Below are 21,150 nucleotides of genomic sequence, written 5' to 3'. Positions count from 1 at the left end.
GTTCATCAGTAGTTTCAGCGTTCGTGTTCATCAGTAGTGTGAGCGTTCGTGTTCATCAGTAATGTGAGCGTTCGTGTTCATCAGTAGTGTGAGCGTTCATGTTCATCAGTAGTGTGAGCATTCGTGGTCATCAGTAGTGTGAGCGTTCGGGTTCATCAGTAGTGTGAGCGTTCGTGCTCATCAGGAGTGTGAGCGTTCGTGTTCATCAGTAGTGTGAGCGTTCGTGTTCATCAGTAGTGTGAGCGTTCATGTTCATAAGTAGTGTGAGCATTCGTGTTCATCAGTAGTGTGAGCGTTCGGGTTCATCAGTAGTGTGAGCGTTTGTATTCATCAGTAGTGTGAGCGTTCGTGTTCATCAGTAGTGTGAGCGTTCATGTTCATCAGTAGTGTGAGCATTCGTGTTCATCAGTAGTGTGAGCGTTCGGGTTCATCAGTAGTGTGAGCGTTCGTATTCATCAGTAGTGTGAGCGTTCGGGTTCATCAGTAGTGTGAGCGGTCGTGCTCATCAGTAGTGTGAGCGTTCGTGTTCATCAGAAGTGTGAGCGTTCGTGTTCATCAGTAGTGTGAGCGTTTGTGTTCATCAGTAGTGTGAGCATTCATGTTCATCAGTAGTGTGAGCGTTCGTGTTCATCAGTAGTGTGAGCGTTCGTGTTCATCAGAAGTGTGAGCGTTCGTGTTCATCAGTTGTGTGAGCGTTCGTGTTCATCAGTAGTGTGAGCGTTTGTGTTCATCAGTAGTGTGAGCGTTCGTGTTCATCAGTAGTGTGGGCGTTCGTGTTCATCAGTAGTGTGAGCGTTCGTGTTCATCAGTAGTGTGAGCGGTCGTGCTCATCAGTAGTGTGAGCGTTCGTGTTCATCAGAAGTGTGAGCGTTCGTGTTCATCAGTAGTGTGAGCGTTCGTGTTCATCAGTAGTGTGAGCATTCATGTTCATCAGTAGTGTGAGCGTTCGTGTTCATCAGTAGTGTGAGCGTTCATGTTCATCAGTAGTGTGAGCGTTTGTGTTCATCAGTAGTGTGAGCGTTCGTGTTCATCAGTAGTGTGAGCGTTCGTGTTCATCAGAAGTGTGAGCGTTCGTGTTCATCAGTTGTGTGAGCGTTCGTGTTCATCAGTAGTGTGAGCGTTCATGTTGATCAGTAGTGTGAGCGTTCGTGTTCATCAGTAGTGTGAGCGGTCGTGCTCATCAGTAGTGTGAGCGTTCGTGTTCATCAGAAGTGTGAGCGTTCGTGTTCATCAGTAGTGTGAGCGTTCGTGTTCATCAGTAGTGTGAGCATTCATGTTCATCAGTAGTGTGAGCGTTCGTGTTCATCAGTAGTGTGAGCGTTCATGTTCATCAGTAGTGTCAGCGTTCATGTTCATCAGTAGTGTGAGCGTTCATGTTCATCAGTAGTGTGAGCGTTCATGTTCATCAGTAGTGTCAGCGTTCATGTTCATCAGTAGTGTGAGCGTTCATGTTCATCAGTAGTGTCAGCATTCATGTTCATCAGTAGTGTGAGCGTTCATGTTCATCAGTAGTGTGAGCGTTCATGTTCATCAGTAGTGTGAGCGTTCATGTTCATCAGTAGTGTGAGCGTTCATGTTCATCAGTAGTGTGAGCTTTCGTGTTCATCAGTAGTGTGAGCGTTCATGTTCATCAGTAGTGTGAGCATTCGTGTTCATCAGTAGTGTGAGCGTTCATGTTCATCAGTAGTGTCAGCGTTCGTGTTCATCAGTAGTGTCAGCATTCATGTTCATCAGTAGTGTGAGCGTTCATGTTCATCAGTAGTGTGAGCGTTCATGTTCATCAGTAGTGTGAGCATTCGTGTTCATCAGTAGTGTGAGCTTTCGTGTTCATCAGTAGTGTGAGCGTTCATGTTCATCAGTAGTGTGAGCGTTCATGTTCATCAGTAGTGTGAGCATTCGTGTTCATCAGTAGTGTGAGCGTTCATGTTCATCAGTAGTGTGAGCATTCGTGTTCATCAGTAGTGTGAGCGTTCATGTTCATCAGTAGTGTGAGCGTTCATGTTCATCAGTAGTGTGAGCGTTCGTGTTCATCAGTAGTGTGAGCGTTCATGTTCATCAGTAGTGTGAGCGTTCATGTTCATCAGTAGTGTGAGCATTCGTGTTCATCAGTAGTGTGAGCGTTCATGTTCATCAGTAGTGTGAGCATTCGTGTTCATCAGTAGTGTGAGCGTTCATGTTCATCAGTAGTGTGAGCGTTCATGTTCATCAGTAGTGTGAGCGTTCGTGTTCATCAGTAGTGTCAGCGTTCATGTTCATCAGTAGTGTGAGCGTTCATGTTCATCAGTAGTGTGAGCGTTCGTGTTCATCAGTAGTGTGAGCGTTCATGTTCATCAGTAGTGTGAGCATTCATGTTCATCAGTAGTGTCAGCGTTCATGTTCATCAGTAGTGTGAGCATTCATGTTCATCAGTAGTGTGAGCGTTCATGTTCATCAGTAGTGTCAGCGTTCATGTTCATCAGTAGTGTGAGCATTCATGTTCATCAGTAGTGTGAGCATTCATGTTCATCAGTAGTGTGAGCGTTCATGTTCATCAGTAGTGTCAGCGTTCATGTTCATCAGTAGTGTGAGCGTTCATGTTCATCAGTAGTGTGAGCGTTCGTGTTCATCAGTAGTGTGAGCGTTCATGTTCATCAGTAGTGTGAGCATTCATGTTCATCAGTAGTGTGAGCGTTCATGTTCATCAGTAGTGTCAGCGTTCATGTTCATCAGTAATGTGAGCGTTCGTGTTCATCAGTAGTGTGAGCGTTCATGTTCATCAGTAGTGTGAGCGTTCATGTTCATCAGTAGTGTGAGCATTCATGTTCATCAGTAGTGTCAGCGTTCATGTTCATCAGTAGTGTGAGCGTTCATGTTCATCAGTAGTGTCAGCGTTCATGTTCATCAGTAGTGTGAGCGTTCGTGTTCATCAGTAGTGTGAGCGTTCATGTTCATCAGTAGTGTGAGCGTTCATGTTCATCAGTAGTGTGAGCGTTCATGTTCATCAGTAGTGTCAGCGTTCATGTTCATCAGTAGTGTGAGCGTTCATGTTCATCAGTAGTGTGAGCGTTCATGTTCATCAGTAGTGTCAGCGTTCATGTTCATCAGTAGTGTGAGCGTTCATGTTCATCAGTAGTGTCAGCATTCATGTTCATCAGTAGTGTGAGCGTTCATGTTCATCAGTAGTGTGAGCGTTCATGTTCATCAGTAGTGTGAGCGTTCATGTTCATCAGTAGTGTCAGCGTTCATGTTCATCAGTAGTGTGAGCGTTCATGTTCATCAGTAGTGTGAGCGTTCATGTTCATCAGTAGTGTCAGCATTCATGTTCATCAGTAGTGTGAGCGTTCATGTTCATCAGTAGTGTGAGCATTCGTGTTCATCAGTAGTGTGAGCTTTCGTGTTCATCAGTAGTGTGAGCGTTCGTGTTCATCAGTAGTGTGAGCGTTCATGTTCATCAGTAGTGTGAGCGTTCATGTTCATCAGTAGTGTGAGCATTCGTGTTCATCAGTAGTGTGAGCATTCATGTTCATCAGTAGTGTGAGCGTTCGTGTTCATCAGTAGTGTCAGCGTTCATGTTCATCAGTAGTGTCAGCGTTCATGTTCATCAGTAGTGTGAGCGTTCGTGTTCATCAGTAGTGTGAGCATTCATGTTCATCAGTAGTGTGAGCGTTCATGTTCATCAGTAGTGTGAGCGTTCGTGTTCATCAGTAGTGTGAGCGTTCATGTTCATCAGTAGTGTCAGCGTTCATGTTCATCAGTAGTGTGAGCGTTCATGTTCATCAGTAGTGTGAGCGTTCATGTTCATCAGTAGTGTCAGCGTTCATGTTCATCAGTAGTGTGAGCGTTCATGTTCATCAGTAGTGTCAGCATTCATGTTCATCAGTAGTGTGAGCGTTCATGTTCATCAGTAGTGTGAGCGTTCATGTTCATCAGTAGTGTGAGCGTTCATGTTCATCAGTAGTGTGAGCGTTCATGTTCATCAGTAGTGTGAGCTTTCGTGTTCATCAGTAGTGTGAGCGTTCATGTTCATCAGTAGTGTGAGCATTCGTGTTCATCAGTAGTGTGAACTTTCGTGTTCATCAGTAGTGTGAGCGTTCATGTTCATCAGTAGTGTGAGCGTTCGGGTTCATCAGTAGTGTGAGCGTTCGTATTCATCAGTAGTGTGAGCGTTCGTGTTCATCAGTAATGTGAGCGTTCGTGTTCATCAGTAGTGTGAGCATTCGTGTTCATCAGTAGTGTGAGCGTTCGGGTTCATCAGTAGTGTGAGCGTTCGTATTCATCAGTAGTGTGAGCGTTCGGGTTCATCAGTAGTGTGAGCGGTCGTGCTCATCAGTAGTGTGAGCGGTCGTGTTCATCAGAAGTGTGAGCGTTCATGTTCATCAGTAGTGTCAGCGTTCGTGTTCATCAGTAGTGTCAGCATTCATGTTCATCAGTAGTGTGAGCGTTCATGTTCATCAGTAGTGTGAGCGTTCATGTTCATCAGTAGTGTGAGCATTCGTGTTCATCAGTAGTGTGAGCTTTCGTGTTCATCAGTAGTGTGAGCGTTCATGTTCATCAGTAGTGTGAGCGTTCATGTTCATCAGTAGTGTGAGCATTCGTGTTCATCAGTAGTGTGAGCGTTCATGTTCATCAGTAGTGTGAGCATTCGTGTTCATCAGTAGTGTGAGCGTTCATGTTCATCAGTAGTGTGAGCGTTCATGTTCATCAGTAGTGTGAGCGTTCATGTTCATCAGTAGTGTGAGCATTCGTGTTCATCAGTAGTGTGAGCTTTCGTGTTCATCAGTAGTGTGAGCGTTCATGTTCATCAGTAGTGTGAGCGTTCATGTTCATCAGTAGTGTGAGCATTCGTGTTCATCAGTAGTGTGAGCGTTCATGTTCATCAGTAGTGTGAGCATTCGTGTTCATCAGTAGTGTGAGCGTTCATGTTCATCAGTAGTGTGAGCGTTCGTGTTCATCAGTAGTGTGAGCGTTCATGTTCATCAGTAGTGTCAGCGTTCATGTTCATCAGTAGTGTGAGCGTTCATGTTCATCAGTAGTGTGAGCGTTCGTGTTCATCAGTAGTGTGAGCATTCATGTTCATCAGTAGTGTCAGCGTTCATGTTCATCAGTAGTGTGAGCGTTCATGTTCATCAGTAGTGTCAGCGTTCATGTTCATCAGTAGTGTGAGCGTTCGTGTTCATCAGTAGTGTGAGCGTTCATGTTCATCAGTAGTGTGAGCGTTCATGTTCATCAGTAGTGTGAGCGTTCATGTTCATCAGTAGTGTCAGCGTTCATGTTCATCAGTAGTGTGAGCGTTCATGTTCATCAGTAGTGTGAGCGTTCATGTTCATCAGTAGTGTCAGCGTTCATGTTCATCAGTAGTGTGAGCGTTCATGTTCATCAGTAGTGTCAGCATTCATGTTCATCAGTAGTGTGAGCGTTCATGTTCATCAGTAGTGTGAGCGTTCATGTTCATCAGTAGTGTGAGCGTTCATGTTCATCAGTAGTGTCAGCGTTCATGTTCATCAGTAGTGTGAGCGTTCATGTTCATCAGTAGTGTGAGCGTTCATGTTCATCAGTAGTGTCAGCATTCATGTTCATCAGTAGTGTGAGCGTTCATGTTCATCAGTAGTGTGAGCATTCGTGTTCATCAGTAGTGTGAGCTTTCGTGTTCATCAGTAGTGTGAGCGTTCGTGTTCATCAGTAGTGTGAGCGTTCATGTTCATCAGTAGTGTGAGCGTTCATGTTCATCAGTAGTGTGAGCATTCGTGTTCATCAGTAGTGTGAGCATTCATGTTCATCAGTAGTGTGAGCGTTCGTGTTCATCAGTAGTGTCAGCGTTCATGTTCATCAGTAGTGTCAGCGTTCATGTTCATCAGTAGTGTGAGCGTTCGTGTTCATCAGTAGTGTGAGCATTCATGTTCATCAGTAGTGTGAGCGTTCATGTTCATCAGTAGTGTGAGCGTTCGTGTTCATCAGTAGTGTGAGCGTTCGTGTTCATCAGTAGTGTCAGCGTTCATGTTCATCAGTAGTGTGAGCGTTCATGTTCATCAGTAGTGTGAGCGTTCATGTTCATCAGTAGTGTCAGCGTTCATGTTCATCAGTAGTGTGAGCGTTCATGTTCATCAGTAGTGTCAGCATTCATGTTCATCAGTAGTGTGAGCGTTCATGTTCATCAGTAGTGTGAGCGTTCATGTTCATCAGTAGTGTGAGCGTTCATGTTCATCAGTAGTGTGAGCGTTCATGTTCATCAGTAGTGTGAGCTTTCGTGTTCATCAGTAGTGTGAGCGTTCATGTTCATCAGTAGTGTGAGCATTCGTGTTCATCAGTAGTGTGAACTTTCGTGTTCATCAGTAGTGTGAGCGTTCATGTTCATCAGTAGTGTGAGCGTTCGGGTTCATCAGTAGTGTGAGCGTTCGTATTCATCAGTAGTGTGAGCGTTCGTGTTCATCAGTAATGTGAGCGTTCGTGTTCATCAGTAGTGTGAGCATTCGTGTTCATCAGTAGTGTGAGCGTTCGGGTTCATCAGTAGTGTGAGCGTTCGTATTCATCAGTAGTGTGAGCGTTCGGGTTCATCAGTAGTGTGAGCGGTCGTGCTCATCAGTAGTGTGAGCGGTCGTGTTCATCAGAAGTGTGAGCGTTCGTGTTCATCAGTAGTGTGAGCGTTTGTGTTCATCAGTAGTGTGAGCATTCATGTTCATCAGTAGTGTGAGCGTTCGTGTTCATCAGTAGTGTGAGCGTTCGTGTTCATCAGAAGTGTGAGCGTTCGTGTTCATCAGTTGTGTGAGCGTTCGTGTTCATCAGTAGTGTGAGCGTTTGTGTTCATCAGTAGTGTGAGCGTTCGTGTTCATCAGTAGTGTGGGCGTTCGTGTTCATCAGTAGTGTGAGCGTTCGTGTTCATCAGTAGTGTGAGCGGTCGTGCTCATCAGTAGTGTGAGCGTTCGTGTTCATCAGAAGTGTGAGCGTTCGTGTTCATCAGTAGTGTGAGCGTTCGTGTTCATCAGTAGTGTGAGCATTCATGTTCATCAGTAGTGTGAGCGTTCGTGTTCATCAGTAGTGTGAGCGTTCGTGTTCATCAGAAGTGTGAGCGTTCGTGTTCATCAGTTGTGTGAGCGTTCGTGTTCATCAGTAGTGTGAGCGTTCGTGTTCATCAGAAGTGTGAGCGTTCGTGTTCATCAGTAGTGTGAGCGTTCGTGTTCATCAGTAGTGTGAGCGGTCGTGCTCATCAGTAGTGTGAGCGTTCGTGTTCATCAGAAGTGTGAGCGTTTGTGTTCATCAGTAGTGTGAGCGTTCGTGTTCATCAGTAGTGTGGGCGTTCGTGTTCATCAGTAGTGTGAGCATTCGTGTTCATGAGTAGTGTGAGCATTCATGTTCATCAGTAGTGTGAGCGTTCATGTTGATCAGTAGTGTGAGCGTTCGTGTTCATCAGTAGTGTGAGCGGTCGTGTTCATCAGAAGTGTGAGCGTTCGTGTTCATCAGTAGTGTGAGCGTTCGTGTTCATCAGTAGTGTGAGCATTCATGTTCATCAGTAGTGTGAGCGTTCGTGTTCATCAGTAGTGTGAGCGTTCATGTTCATCAGTAGTGTCAGCGTTCATGTTCATCAGTAGTGTGAGCGTTCATGTTCATCAGTAGTGTCAGCATTCATGTTCATCAGTAGTGTGAGCGTTCATGTTCATCAGTAGTGTGAGCGTTCATGTTCATCAGTAGTGTGAGCGTTCATGTTCATCAGTAGTGTCAGCGTTCATGTTCATCAGTAGTGTGAGCGTTCATGTTCATCAGTAGTGTGAGCGTTCATGTTCATCAGTAGTGTGAGCGTTCATGTTCATCAGTAGTGTGAGCGTTCATGTTCATCAGTAGTGTCAGCGTTCATGTTCATCAGTAGTGTGAGCATTCATGTTCATCAGTAGTGTGAGCGTTCGTGTTCATCAGTAGTGTGAGCGTTCGTGTTCATCAGAAGTGTGAGCGTTCGTGTTCATCAGTTGTGTGAGCGTTCGTGTTCATCAGTAGTGTGAGCGTTCGTGTTCATCAGAAGTGTGAGCGTTCGTGTTCATCAGTAGTGTGAGCGTTCGTGTTCATCAGTAGTGTGAGCGGTCGTGCTCATCAGTAGTGTGAGCGTTCGTGTTCATCAGAAGTGTGAGCGTTTGTGTTCATCAGTAGTGTGAGCGTTCGTGTTCATCAGTAGTGTGGGCGTTCGTGTTCATCAGTAGTGTGAGCATTCGTGTTCATGAGTAGTGTGAGCATTCATGTTCATCAGTAGTGTGAGCGTTCATGTTGATCAGTAGTGTGAGCGTTCGTGTTCATCAGTAGTGTGAGCGGTCGTGTTCATCAGAAGTGTGAGCGTTCGTGTTCATCAGTAGTGTGAGCGTTCGTGTTCATCAGTAGTGTGAGCATTCATGTTCATCAGTAGTGTGAGCGTTCGTGTTCATCAGTAGTGTGAGCGTTCATGTTCATCAGTAGTGTCAGCGTTCATGTTCATCAGTAGTGTGAGCGTTCATGTTCATCAGTAGTGTCAGCATTCATGTTCATCAGTAGTGTGAGCGTTCATGTTCATCAGTAGTGTGAGCGTTCATGTTCATCAGTAGTGTGAGCGTTCATGTTCATCAGTAGTGTCAGCGTTCATGTTCATCAGTAGTGTGAGCGTTCATGTTCATCAGTAGTGTGAGCGTTCATGTTCATCAGTAGTGTCAGCATTCATGTTCATCAGTAGTGTGAGCGTTCATGTTCATCAGTAGTGTGAGCATTCGTGTTCATCAGTAGTGTGAGCTTTCGTGTTCATCAGTAGTGTGAGCGTTCATGTTCATCAGTAGTGTGAGCGTTCATGTTCATCAGTAGTGTGAGCATTCGTGTTCATCAGTAGTGTGAGCATTCATGTTCATCAGTAGTGTGAGCGTTCATGTTCATCAGTAGTGTGAGCGTTCGTGTTCATCAGTAGTGTGAGCGTTCATGTTCATCAGTAGTGTCAGCGTTCATGTTCATCAGTAGTGTGAGCGTTCATGTTCATCAGTAGTGTGAGCGTTCGTGTTCATCAGTAGTGTGAGCATTCATGTTCATCAGTAGTGTCAGCGTTCATGTTCATCAGTAGTGTGAGCGTTCATGTTCATCAGTAGTGTCAGCGTTCATGTTCATCAGTAGTGTGAGCGTTCGTGTTCATCAGTAGTGTGAGCGTTCATGTTCATCAGTAGTGTGAGCGTTCATGTTCATCAGTAGTGTGAGCGTTCATGTTCATCAGTAGTGTCAGCGTTCATGTTCATCAGTAGTGTGAGCGTTCATGTTCATCAGTAGTGTGAGCGTTCATGTTCATCAGTAGTGTCAGCGTTCATGTTCATCAGTAGTGTGAGCGTTCATGTTCATCAGTAGTGTCAGCATTCATGTTCATCAGTAGTGTGAGCGTTCATGTTCATCAGTAGTGTGAGCGTTCATGTTCATCAGTAGTGTGAGCGTTCATGTTCATCAGTAGTGTCAGCGTTCATGTTCATCAGTAGTGTGAGCGTTCATGTTCATCAGTAGTGTGAGCGTTCATGTTCATCAGTAGTGTCAGCATTCATGTTCATCAGTAGTGTGAGCGTTCATGTTCATCAGTAGTGTGAGCATTCGTGTTCATCAGTAGTGTGAGCTTTCGTGTTCATCAGTAGTGTGAGCGTTCGTGTTCATCAGTAGTGTGAGCGTTCATGTTCATCAGTAGTGTGAGCGTTCATGTTCATCAGTAGTGTGAGCATTCGTGTTCATCAGTAGTGTGAGCATTCATGTTCATCAGTAGTGTGAGCGTTCATGTTCATCAGTAGTGTGAGCGTTCGTGTTCATCAGTAGTGTCAGCGTTCATGTTCATCAGTAGTGTCAGCGTTCATGTTCATCAGTAGTGTGAGCGTTCGTGTTCATCAGTAGTGTGAGCATTCATGTTCATCAGTAGTGTGAGCGTTCATGTTCATCAGTAGTGTGAGCGTTCGTGTTCATCAGTAGTGTGAGCATTCATGTTCATCAGTAGTGTGAGCGTTCATGTTCATCAGTAGTGTGAGCGTTCGTGTTCATCAGTAGTGTGAGCATTCATGTTCATCAGTAGTGTGAGCGTTCATGTTCATCAGTAGTGTGAGCGTTCGTGTTCATCAGTAGTGTGAGCGTTCATGTTCATCAGTAGTGTGAGCATTCGTGTTCATCAGTAGTGTGAGCATTCATGTTCATCAGTAGTGTGAGCGTTCATGTTCATCAGTAGTGTGAGCGTTCGTGTTCATCAGTAGTGTGAGCATTCATGTTCATCAGTAGTGTCAGCGTTCATGTTCATCAGTAGTGTGAGCGTTCGTGTTCATCAGTAGTGTGAGCATTCATGTTCATCAGTAGTGTGAGCGTTCATGTTCATCAGTAGTGTGAGCGTTCGTGTTCATCAGGAGTGTGAGCATTCATGTTCATCAGTAGTGTGAGCGTTCGTGTTCATCAGTAATGTGAGCATTCGTGTTCATCAGTAGTGTGAGCGTTCATGTTCATCAGTAGTGTGAGCATTCGTGTTCATCAGTAGTGTGAGCGTTCATGTTCATCAGGAGTGTGAGCGTTCGTGTTCATCAGTAGTGTGAGCATTCGTGTTCATCAGTAGTGTGAGCATTCATGTTCATAAGTAGTGTGAGCGTTCGTATTCATCAGTAGTGTGAGCGTTCGGGTTCATCAGTAGTGTGAGCGGTCGTGCTCATCAGTAGTGTGAGCGTTCGTGCTCATCAGGAGTGTGAGCGTTCGTGTTCATCAGTAGTGTGAGCATTCGTGTTCATCAGTAGTGTGAGCATTCATGTTCATAAGTAGTGTGAGCGTTCGTATTCATCAGTAGTGTGAGCGTTCGGGTTCATCAGTAGTGTGAGCGGTCGTGCTCATCAGTAGTGTGAGCGTTCGTGTTCATCAGTAGTGTGAGCGTTCGTGTTCATCAGTAGTGTGAGCGTTTGTGTTCATCAGTAGTGTGAGCGTTCGTGTTCATCAGTAGTGTGAGCGTTCATGTTCATCAGTAGTGTGAGCGTTCATGTTCATCAGTAGTGTGAGCGTTCATGTTCATCAGTAGTGTGAGCGTTCGTGTTCATCAGTAGTGTGAGCATTCATGTTCATCAGTAGTGTGAGCGTTCATGTTCATCAGTAGTGTGAGCGTTCATGTTCATCAGTAGTGTGAGCATTCGTGTTCATCAGTAGTGTGAGCGTTCATGTTCATCAGTAGTGTGAGCATTCGTGTTCATCAGTAGTGTGAGCGTTCGGGTTCATCAGTAGTGTGAGCGTTCGTGCTCATCAGGAGTGTGAGCGTTCGTGTTCATCAGTAGTGTGAGCATTCGTGTTCATCAGTAGTGTGAGCATTCATGTTCATAAGTAGTGTGAGCGTTCGTATTCATCAGTAGTGTGAGCGTTCGGGTTCATCAGTAGTGTGAGCGGTCGTGCTCATCAGTAGTGTGAGCGTTCGTGTTCATCAGAAGTGTGAGCGTTCGTGTTCATCAGTAGTGTGAGCGTTCGTGTTCATCAGTAGTGTGAGCGTTCGTGTTCATCAGTAGTGTGAGCGTTCGTGTTCATCAGAAGTGTGAGCGTTCGTGTTCATCAGTAGTGTCAGCGTTCGTGTTCATCAGTAGTGTGAGCGTTCGTGTTCATCAGAAGTGTGAGCGTTCGTGTTCATCAGTAGTGTGAGCGTTCGTGTTCATCAGTAGTGTGAGCGTTCGTGTTCATCAGTAGTGTGAGCGTTCGTGTTCATCAGAAGTGTGAGCGTTCGTGTTCATCAGTAGTGTCAGCGTTTGTGTTCATCAGTAGTGTGAGCGTTCGTGTTCATCAGTAGTGTGAGCGTTCATGTTCATCAGTAGTGTCAGCGTTCGTGTTCATCAGTAGTGTGAGCGTTCATGTTCATCAGTAGTGTGAGCGTTCGTGTTCATCAGTAGTGTGAGCGTTCATGTTCATCAGTAGTGTCAGCGTTCGTGTTCATCAGTAGTGTGAGCGTTCATGTTCATCAGTAGTGTGAGCGTTCGTGTTCATCAGTAGTGTGAGCGTTCATGTTCATCAGTAGTGTCAGCGTTCATGTTCATCAGTAGTGTGAGCGTTTGTGTTCATCAGTAGTGTGAGCGTTCGTGTTCATCAGTAGTGTCAGCGTTCGTGTTCATCAGTAGTGTGAGCGTTCATGTTCATCAGTAGTGTGAGCGTTCGTGTTCATCAGTAGTGTGAGCGTTCATGTTCATCAGTAGTGTGAGCGTTTGTGTTCATCAGTAGTGTGAGCGTTCGTGTTCATCAGTAGTGTGAGCGTTCATGTTCATCAGTAGTGTCAGCGTTCGTGTTCATCAGTAGTGTCAGCATTCATGTTCATCAGTAGTGTGAGCGTTCGTGTTCATCAGTAGTGTGAGCGTTCATGTTCATCAGTAGTGTGAGCGTTCATGTTCATCAGTAGTGTGAGCATTCGTGTTCATCAGTAGTGTGAGCGTTCATGTTCATCAGTAGTGTGAGCGTTCATGTTCATCAGTAGTGTGAGCGTTCATGTTCATCAGTAGTGTGAGCGTTCATGTTCATCAGTAGTGTGAGCGTTCATGTTCATCATTAGTGTGAGCGTTCATATTCATCAGTAGTGTGAGCGTTCATGTTCATCAGTAGTGTGAGCGTTCGTGTTCATCAGTAGTGTCAGCGTTCATGTTCATCAGTAGTGTGAGCGTTTGTGTTCATCAGTAGTGTGAGCGTTCGTGTTCATCAGTAGTGTGAGCGTTCATGTTCATCAGTAGTGTCAGCGTTCGTGTTCATCAGTAGTGTCAGCATTCATGTTCATCAGTAGTGTGAGCATTCATGTTCATCAGTAGTGTGAGCGTTCATGTTCATCAGTAGTGTGAGCGTTCATGTTCATCAGTAGTGTGAGCGTTCGTGTTCATCAGTAGTGTGAGCGTTCATGTTCATCAGTAGTGTGAGCGTTCATGTTCATCAGTAGTGTGAGCGTTCATGTTCATCAGTAGTGTGAGCGTTCATGTTCATCAGTAGTGTGAGCGTTCATGTTCATCATTAGTGTGAGCGTTCATATTCATCAGTAGTGTGAGCGTTCGTGTTCATCAGTAGTGTGAGCGTTCGTGTTCATCAGTAGTGTGAGCATTCATGTTCATCAGTAGTGTGAGCGTTCATGTTCATCATTAGTGTGAGCGTTCATATTCATCAGTAGTGTGAGCGTTCATGTTCATCAGTAGTGTGAGCGTTCATGTTCATCAGTAGTGTGAGCGTTCATGTTCATCAGTAGTGTGAGCGTTCATGTTCATCATTAGTGTGAGCGTTCATATTCATCAGTAGTGTGAGCGTTCGTGTTCATCAGTAGTGTGAGCGTTCGTGTTCATCAGTAGTGTGAGCGTTCGTGTTCATCAGTAGTGTGAGCATTCATGTTCATCAGTAGTGTTAGCGTTCATGTTCATCAGTAGTGTGAGCGTTCATGTTCATCATTAGTGTGAGCGTTCATATTCATCAGTAGTGTGAGCGTTCATGTTCATCAGTAGTGTGAGCGTTCATGTTCATCAGTAGTGTGAGCGTTCATGTTCATCAGTAGTGTGAGCGTTCATGTTCATCATTAGTGTGAGCGTTCATATTCATCAGTAGTGTGAGCGTTCGTGTTCATCAGTAGTGTGAGCGTTCGTGTTCATCAGTAGTGTGAGCGTTCATGTTCATCAGTAGTGTGAGCGTTCATGTTCATCAGTAGTGTGAGCGTTCATGTTCATCAGTAGTGTGAGCGTTCATGTTCATCAGTAGTGTGAGCGTTCGTGTTCATCAGTAGTGTGAGCATTCATGTTCATCAGTAGTGTGAGCATTCATGTTCATCAGTAGTGTGAGCGTTCGTGTTCATCAGTAGTGTGAGCATTCATGTTCATCAGTAGTGTCAGCGTTCATGTTCATCAGTAGTGTGAGCGTTCGTGTTCATCAGTAGTGTGAGCGTTCATGTTCATCAGTAGTGTGAGCGTTCGTGTTCATCAGAAGTGTGAGCGTTCGTGTTCATCAGTAGTGTGAGCGTTCATGTTCATCAGTAGTGTGAGCGTTCGTGTTCATCAGTAGTGTGAGCGTTCGTGTTCATCAGTAGTGTGAGCGTTCATGTTCATCAGTTGTGTGAGGGTTCGTGTTCATCAGTAGTGTCAGCGTTCATGTTCATCAGTAGTGTGAGCGTTCGTGTTCATCAGTAGTGTGAGCGTTCATGTTCATCAGTAGTGTGAGCGTTCGTGTTCATCAGTAGTGTGAGCGTTCGTGTTCATCAGTAGTGTGAGCGTTCGTGTTCATCAGTAGTGTGAGCGTTCGTGTTCATCAGTAGTGTGAGCGTTCATGTTCATCAGTTGTGTGAGCGTTCATGTTCATCAGTAGTGTGAGCGTTCGTGTTCATCAGTAATGTGAGCGTTCATGTTCATCAGTAGTGTGAGCGTTCATGTTCATCAGTAGTGTGAGCGTTCGTGTTCATCAGTAGTGTAGGCGTTCGTGTTCATCAGTAGTGTGAGCGTTCGTGTTCATCAGTAGTGTGAGCGGTCGTGCTCATCAGTAGTGTGAGCGTTCGTGTTCATCAGAAGTGTGAGCGTTCGTGTTCATCAGTAGTGTGAGCGTTCGTGTTCATCAGTAGTGTGAGCATTCATGTTCATCAGTAGTGTGAGCGTTCGTGTTCATCAGTAGTGTGAGCGTTCGTGTTCATCAGAAGTGTGAGCGTTCGTGTTCATCAGTTGTGTGAGCGTTCGTGTTCATCAGTAGTGTGAGCGTTTGTGTTCATCAGTAGTGTGAGCGTTCATGTTCATCAGTAGTGTGAGCGTTCATGTTCATCAGTATTGTGAGCGTTCATGTTCATCAGTAGTGTGAGCGTTCATGTTCATCAGTAGTGTGAGCGTTCATGTTCATCAGTAGTGTGAGCGTTCATGTTCATCAGTAGTGTGAGCGTTCATGTTCATCAGTAGTTTGAGCGTTCGTGTTCATCAGTAGTTTGAGCGTTCGTGTTCATCAGTACTGTGAGCATTCATGTTCATCAGTAGTGTGAGCGTTCATGTTCATCAGTAGTGTGAGCGTTCATGTTCATCAGTAGTGTGATCGTTCGTGTTCATCAGTAGTGTGAGCGTTCATGTTCATCAGTAGTTTGAGCGTTCGTGTTCATCAGTAGTGTGAGCATTCATGTTCATCAGTAGTGTGAGCGTTCATGTTCATCAGTAGTGTGAGCATTCGTGTTCATCAGTAGTGTGAGCATTCATGTTCATCAGTAGTGTGAGCATTCATGTTCATCAGTAGTGTGAGCGTTCATGTTCATCAGTAGTGTGAGCGTTCGTGTTCATCAGTAGTGTGAGCATTCATGTTCATCAGTAGTGTGAGCGTTCATGTTCATCAGTAGTGTGAGCGTTCATGTTCATCAGTAGTGTGAGCGTTCATGTTCATCAGTAGTGTGAGCGTTCATGTTCATCAGTAGTGTGAGCGTTCATGTTCATCAGTAGTGTGAGCGTTCATGTTCATCAGTAGTGTGAGCGTTCGTGTTCATCAGTAGTGTGAGCATTCATGTTCATCAGTAGTGTCAGCGTTCATGTTCATCAGTAGTGTGAGCGTTCATGTTCATCAGTAGTGTCAGCATTCATGTTCATCAGTAGTGTCAGCGTTCATGTTCATCAGTAGTGTGAGCGTTCGTGTTCATCAGTAGTGTGAGCGTTCGTGTTCATCAGTAGTGTGAGCATTCATGTTCATCAGTAGTGTGAGCGTTCATGTTCATCAGTTGTGTGAGCGTTCATGTTCATCAGTAGTGTGAGCGTTCGTGTTCATCAGTAATGTGAGCGTTCATGTTCATCAGTAGTGTGAGCGTTCATGTTCATCAGTAGTGTGAGCGTTCGTGTTCATCAGTAGTGTGAGCATTCATGTTCATCAGTAGTGTGAGCGTTCGTGTTCATCAGTAGTGTGAGCGTTCGTGTTCATCAGTAGTGTGAGCATTCATGTTCATCAGTAGTGTGAGCGTTCATGTTCATCAGTAGTGTGAGCGTTCATGTTCATCAGTAGTGTGAGCGTTCATGTTCATCAGTAGTGTGAGCGTTCATGTTCATCAGTAGTGTGAGCGTTCATGTTCATCAGTAGTGTGAGCGTTCATGTTCATCAGTAGTGTGATCGTTCGTGTTCATCAGTAGTGTGAACGTTCATGTTCATCAGTAGTGTGAGCATTCATGTTCATCAGTAGTGTGAGCGTTCGTGTTCATCAGTAGTGTGAGCGTTCGTGTTCATCAGTAGTGTGAACGTTCATGTTCATCAGTAGTGTGAGCGTTCATGTTCATCAGTAGTGTGATCGTTCGTGTTCATCAGTAGTGTGAACGTTCATGTTCATCAGTAGTGTGAGCATTCATGTTCATCAGTAGTGTGAGCGTTCGTGTTCATCAGTAGTGTGAGCGTTCGTGTTCATCAGTAGTGTGAGCGTTCGTGTTCATCAGTAGTGTGAGCGTTCATGTTCATCAGTAGTGTCAGCGTTCATGTTCATCAGTAGTGTGAGCGTTCATGTTCATCAGTAGTGTGAGCGTTCATGTTCATCAGTAGTTTGAGCGTTCGTGTTCATCAGTAGTGTGAGCGTTCATGTTCATCAGTAGTGTGAGCGTTCGTGTTCATCAGTAGTGTGAGCGTTCATGTTCATCAGTAGTGTGAGCGTTCATGTTCATCAGTAGTGTGAGCGTTCGTGTTCATCAGTAGTGTGAGCGTTCGTGTTCATCAGTAGTGTGAGCGTTCGTGTTCATCAGTAGTGTGAGCGTTCATGTTCATCAGTAGTTTGAGCGTTCGTGTTCATCAGTAGTGTGAGCGTTCGTGTTCATCAGTAGTGTGAGCGTTCATGTTCATCAGTAGTTTGAGCGTTCATGTTCATCAGTAGTGTGAGCGTTCGTGTTCATCAGTAGTGTGAGCGTTCATGTTCATCAGTAGTTTGAGCGTTCATGTTCATCAGTAGTGTGAGCGTTCGTGTTCATCAGTAGTGTGAGCGTTCATGTTCATCAGTAGTGTGAGCGTTCGTGTTCATCAGTAGTTTGAGCGTTCGTGTTCATCAGTAGTGTGAGCGTTCGTGTTCATCAGTAGTGTGAGCGTTCATGTTCATCAGTAGTGTGAGCGTTCATGTTCATCAGTAGTGTGAGCGTTCATGTTCATCAGTAGTGTGAGCGTTCATGTTCATCAGTAGTGTGAGCGTTCATGTTCATCAGTAGTGTGAGCATTCATGTTCATCAGTAGTGTGAGCGTTCGTGTTCATCAGTAGTGTGAGCGTTCATGTTCATCAGTAGTGTGAGCGTTCGTGTTCATCAGTAGTGTGAGCGTTCGTGTTCATCAGTAGTGTGAGCATTCATGTTCATCAGTAGTGTGAGCGTTCATGTTCATCAGTAGTGTGAGCGTTCGTGTTCATCAGTAGTGTGAGCATTCATGTTCATCAGTAGTGTCAGCGTTCATGTTCATCAGTAGTGTGAGCGTTCATGTTCATCAGTAGTGTGAGCGTTCGTGTTCATCAGTAGTGTGAGCGTTCATGTTCATCAGTAGTGTGAGCGTTCGTGTTCATCAGTAGTGTGAGCGTTCGTGTTCATCAGTAGTGTGAGCGTTCATGTTCATCAGTAGTGTGAGCGTTCATGTTCATCAGTAGTGTGAGCGTTCATGTTCATCAGTAGTGTCAGCATTCATGTTCATCAGTAGTGTGAGCGTTCATGTTCATCAGTAGTGTGAGCGTTCATGTTCATCAGTAGTGTCAGCATTCATGTTCATCAGTAGTGTGAGCGTTCATGTTCATCAGTAGTGTGAGCATTCGTGTTCATCAGTAGTGTGAGCTTTCGTGTTCATCAGTAGTGTGAGCGTTCATGTTCATCAGTAGTGTGAGCGTTCATGTTCATCAGTAGTGTGAGCATTCGTGTTCATCAGTAGTGTGAGCGTTCATGTTCATCAGTAGTGTGAGCGTTCGTGTTCATCAGTAGTGTGAGCATTCATGTTCATCAGTAGTGTCAGCGTTCATGTTCATCAGTAGTGTGAGCGTTCGTGTTCATCAGTAGTGTGAGCGTTCATGTTCATCAGTAGTGTGAGCGTTCATGTTCATCAGTAGTGTGAGCGTTCGTGTTCATCAGTAGTGTGAGCGTTCATGTTCATCAGTAGTGTGAGCGTTCATGTTCATCAGTAGTGTGAGCGTTCGTGTTCATCAGTAGTGTGAGCATTCATGTTCATCAGTAGTGTCAGCGTTCATGTTCATCAGTAGTGTGAGCGTTCATGTTCATCAGTAGTGTCAGCGTTCATGTTCATCAGTAGTGTCAGCGTTCATGTTCATCAGTAGTGTGAGCGTTCGTGTTCATCAGTAGTGTGAGCGTTCATGTTCATCAGTAGTGTGAGCATTCATGTTCATCAGTAGTGTGAGCGTTCATGTTCATCAGTAGTGTGAGCGTTCGTGTTCATCAGTAGTGTGAGCATTCATGTTCATCAGTAGTGTGAGCGTTCATGTTCATCAGTAGTGTGAGCGTTCATGTTCATCAGTAGTGTGAGCGTTCATGTTCATCAGTAGTGTGAGCGTTCGTGTTCATCAGTAGTGTGAGCGTTCGTGTTCATCAGTAGTGTGAGCGTTCATGTTCATCAGTAGTGTGAGCGTTCATGTTCATCAGTAGTGTGAGCGTTCGTGTTCATCAGTAGTGTGAGCATTCATGTTCATCAGTAGTGTGAGCGTTCATGTTCATCAGTAGTGTGAGCGTTCATGTTCATCAGTAGTGTGAGCGTTCATGTTCATCAGTAGTGTGAGCGTTCGTGTTCATCAGTAGTGTGAGCGTTCGTGTTCATCAGTAGTGTGAGCGTTCATGTTCATCAGTAGTGTGAGCGTTCATGTTCATCAGTAGTGTGAGCGTTCATGTTCATCAGTAGTGTGAGCGTTCGTGTTCATCAGTAGTGTGAGCGTTCATGTTCATCAGTAGTGTGAGCGTTCATGTTCATCAGTAGTGTGAGCGTTCATGTTCATCAGTAGTGTGAGCGTTCGTGTTCATCAGTAGTGTGGGCGTTCGTGTTCATCAGTAGTGTGAGCGTTCATGTTCATCAGTAGTGTGAGCGTTCGTGTTCATCAGTCGTGTGAGCGTTCGTGTTCATCAGTAGTGTGAGCGATCATGTTCATCAATTGTGTGAGCGTTCGTGTTCATCAGTAGTGTGAGCGTTCGTGTTCATCAGTAGTGTGAGCATTCGTGTTCATCATTTGTGTGAGCGTTCATGTTCATCAGTAGTGTGAGCGTTCGTGTTCATCAGTAGTGTGAGCGTTCATGTTCATCAGCAGTGTGAGCGTTCATGTTCATCAGTAGTGTCAGCGTTCGTGTTCATCAGTAGTGTGAGCGTTCATGTTCATCAGTAGTGTCAGCATTCATGTTCATCAGTAGTGTGAGCATTCATGTTCATCAGTAGTGTGAGCGTTCATGTTCATCAGTAGTGTGAGCATTCATGTTCATCAGTAGTGTCAGCATTCATGTTCATCAGTAGTGTGAGCGTTCATGTTCATCAGTAGTGTGAGCGTTCATGTTCATCAGTAGTGTGATCGTTCGTGTTCATCAGTAGTGTGAACGTTCATGTTCATCAGTAGTGTGAGCGTTCATGTTCATCAGTAGTGTGAGCGTTCATGTTCATCAGTAGTGTGAGCGTTCGTGTTCATCAGTAGTGTGAGCATTCATGTTCATCAGTAGTGTGAGTGTTCGTGTTCATCAGTAGTGTGAGCGTTCGTGTTCATCAGTAGTGTGAGCGTTCATGTTCATCAGTAGTGTGATCGTTCGTGTTCATCAGTAGTGTGAACGTTCATGTTCATCAGTAGTGTGAGCGTTCATGTTCATCAGTAGTGTGAGCGTTCATGTTCATCAGTAGTGTGAGCGTTCGTGTTCATCAGTAGTGTGAGCATTCATGTTCATCAGTAGTGTGAGCGTTCATGTTCATCAGTAGTGTGAGCGTTCATGTTCATCAGTAGTGTGAGCGTTCATGTTCATCAGTAGTGTGAGCGTTCATGTTCATCAGTAGTGTGAGCGTTCATGTTCATCAGTAGTGTGAGCGTTCATGTTAATCAGTAGTGTGAGCGTTCATGTTCATCAGTAGTGTGAGCATTCATGTTCATCAGTAGTGTGAGCATTCATGTTCATCAGTAGTGTGAGCGTTCATGTTCATCAGTAGTGTGAGCATTCATGTTCATCAGTAGTGTGAGCGTTCATGTTAATCAGTAGTGTGAGCGTTCATGTTCATCAGTAGTGTGAGCATTCATGTTCATCAGTAGTGTGAGCGTTCATGTTCATCAGTAGTGTGAGCGTTCATGTTCATCAGTAGTGTGAGCATTCATGTTCATCATTAGTGTGAGCGTTCATGTTCATCAGTAGTGTGAGCGTTCGTGTTCATCAGTAGTGTGAGCATTCATGTTCATCAGTAGTGTGAGCGTTCATGTTCATCAGTAGTGTGAGCATTCATGTTCATCAGTAGTGTGAGCGTTCGTGTTCATCAGTAGTGTGAGCATTCGTGTTCATCAGTAGTGTCAGCGTTCATGTTCATCAGTAGTGTGAGCGTTCATGTTCATCAGTAGTGTGAGCATTCATGTTCATCAGTAGTGTGAGCGTTCATGTTCATCAGTAGTGTGAGCGTTCATGTTCATCAGTAGTGTGAGCGTTCGTGTTCATCAGTAGTGTGAGCGTTCATGTTCATCAGTAGTGTCAGCGTTCATGTTCATCAGTAGTGTGAGCGTTTGTGTTCATCAGTAGTGTGAGCGTTCGTGTTCATCAGTAGTGTGAGCGTTCATGTTCATCAGTAGTGTCAGCGTTCGTGTTCATCAGTAGTGTCAGCATTCATGTTCATCAGTAGTGTGAGCATTCATGTTCATCAGTAGTGTGAGCGTTCATGTTCATCAGTAGTGTGAGCGTTCATGTTCATCAGTAGTGTGAGCGTTCGTGTTCATCAGTAGTGTGAGCGTTCATGTTCATCAGTAGTGTGAGCGTTCATGTTCATCAGTAGTGTGAGCGTTCATGTTCATCAGTAGTGTGAGCGTTCATGTTCATCATTAGTGTGAGCGTTCATATTCATCAGTAGTGTGAGCGTTCGTGTTCATCAGTAGTGTGAGCGTTCGTGTTCATCAGTAGTGTGAGCGTTCATGTTCATCATTAGTGTGAGCGTTCATATTCATCAGTAGTGTGAGCGTTCATGTTCATCAGTAGTGTGAGCGTTCATGTTCATCAGTAGTGTGAGCGTTCATGTTCATCAGTAGTGTGAGCGTTCATGTTCATCATTAGTGTGAGCGTTCAT

Source organism: Neoarius graeffei, chromosome 8, assembly GCF_027579695.1.
Source record: "Neoarius graeffei isolate fNeoGra1 chromosome 8, fNeoGra1.pri, whole genome shotgun sequence".
NCBI lineage: Eukaryota > Metazoa > Chordata > Actinopteri > Siluriformes > Ariidae > Neoarius > Neoarius graeffei.
This window is presented reverse-complemented; position numbering follows the sequence as displayed.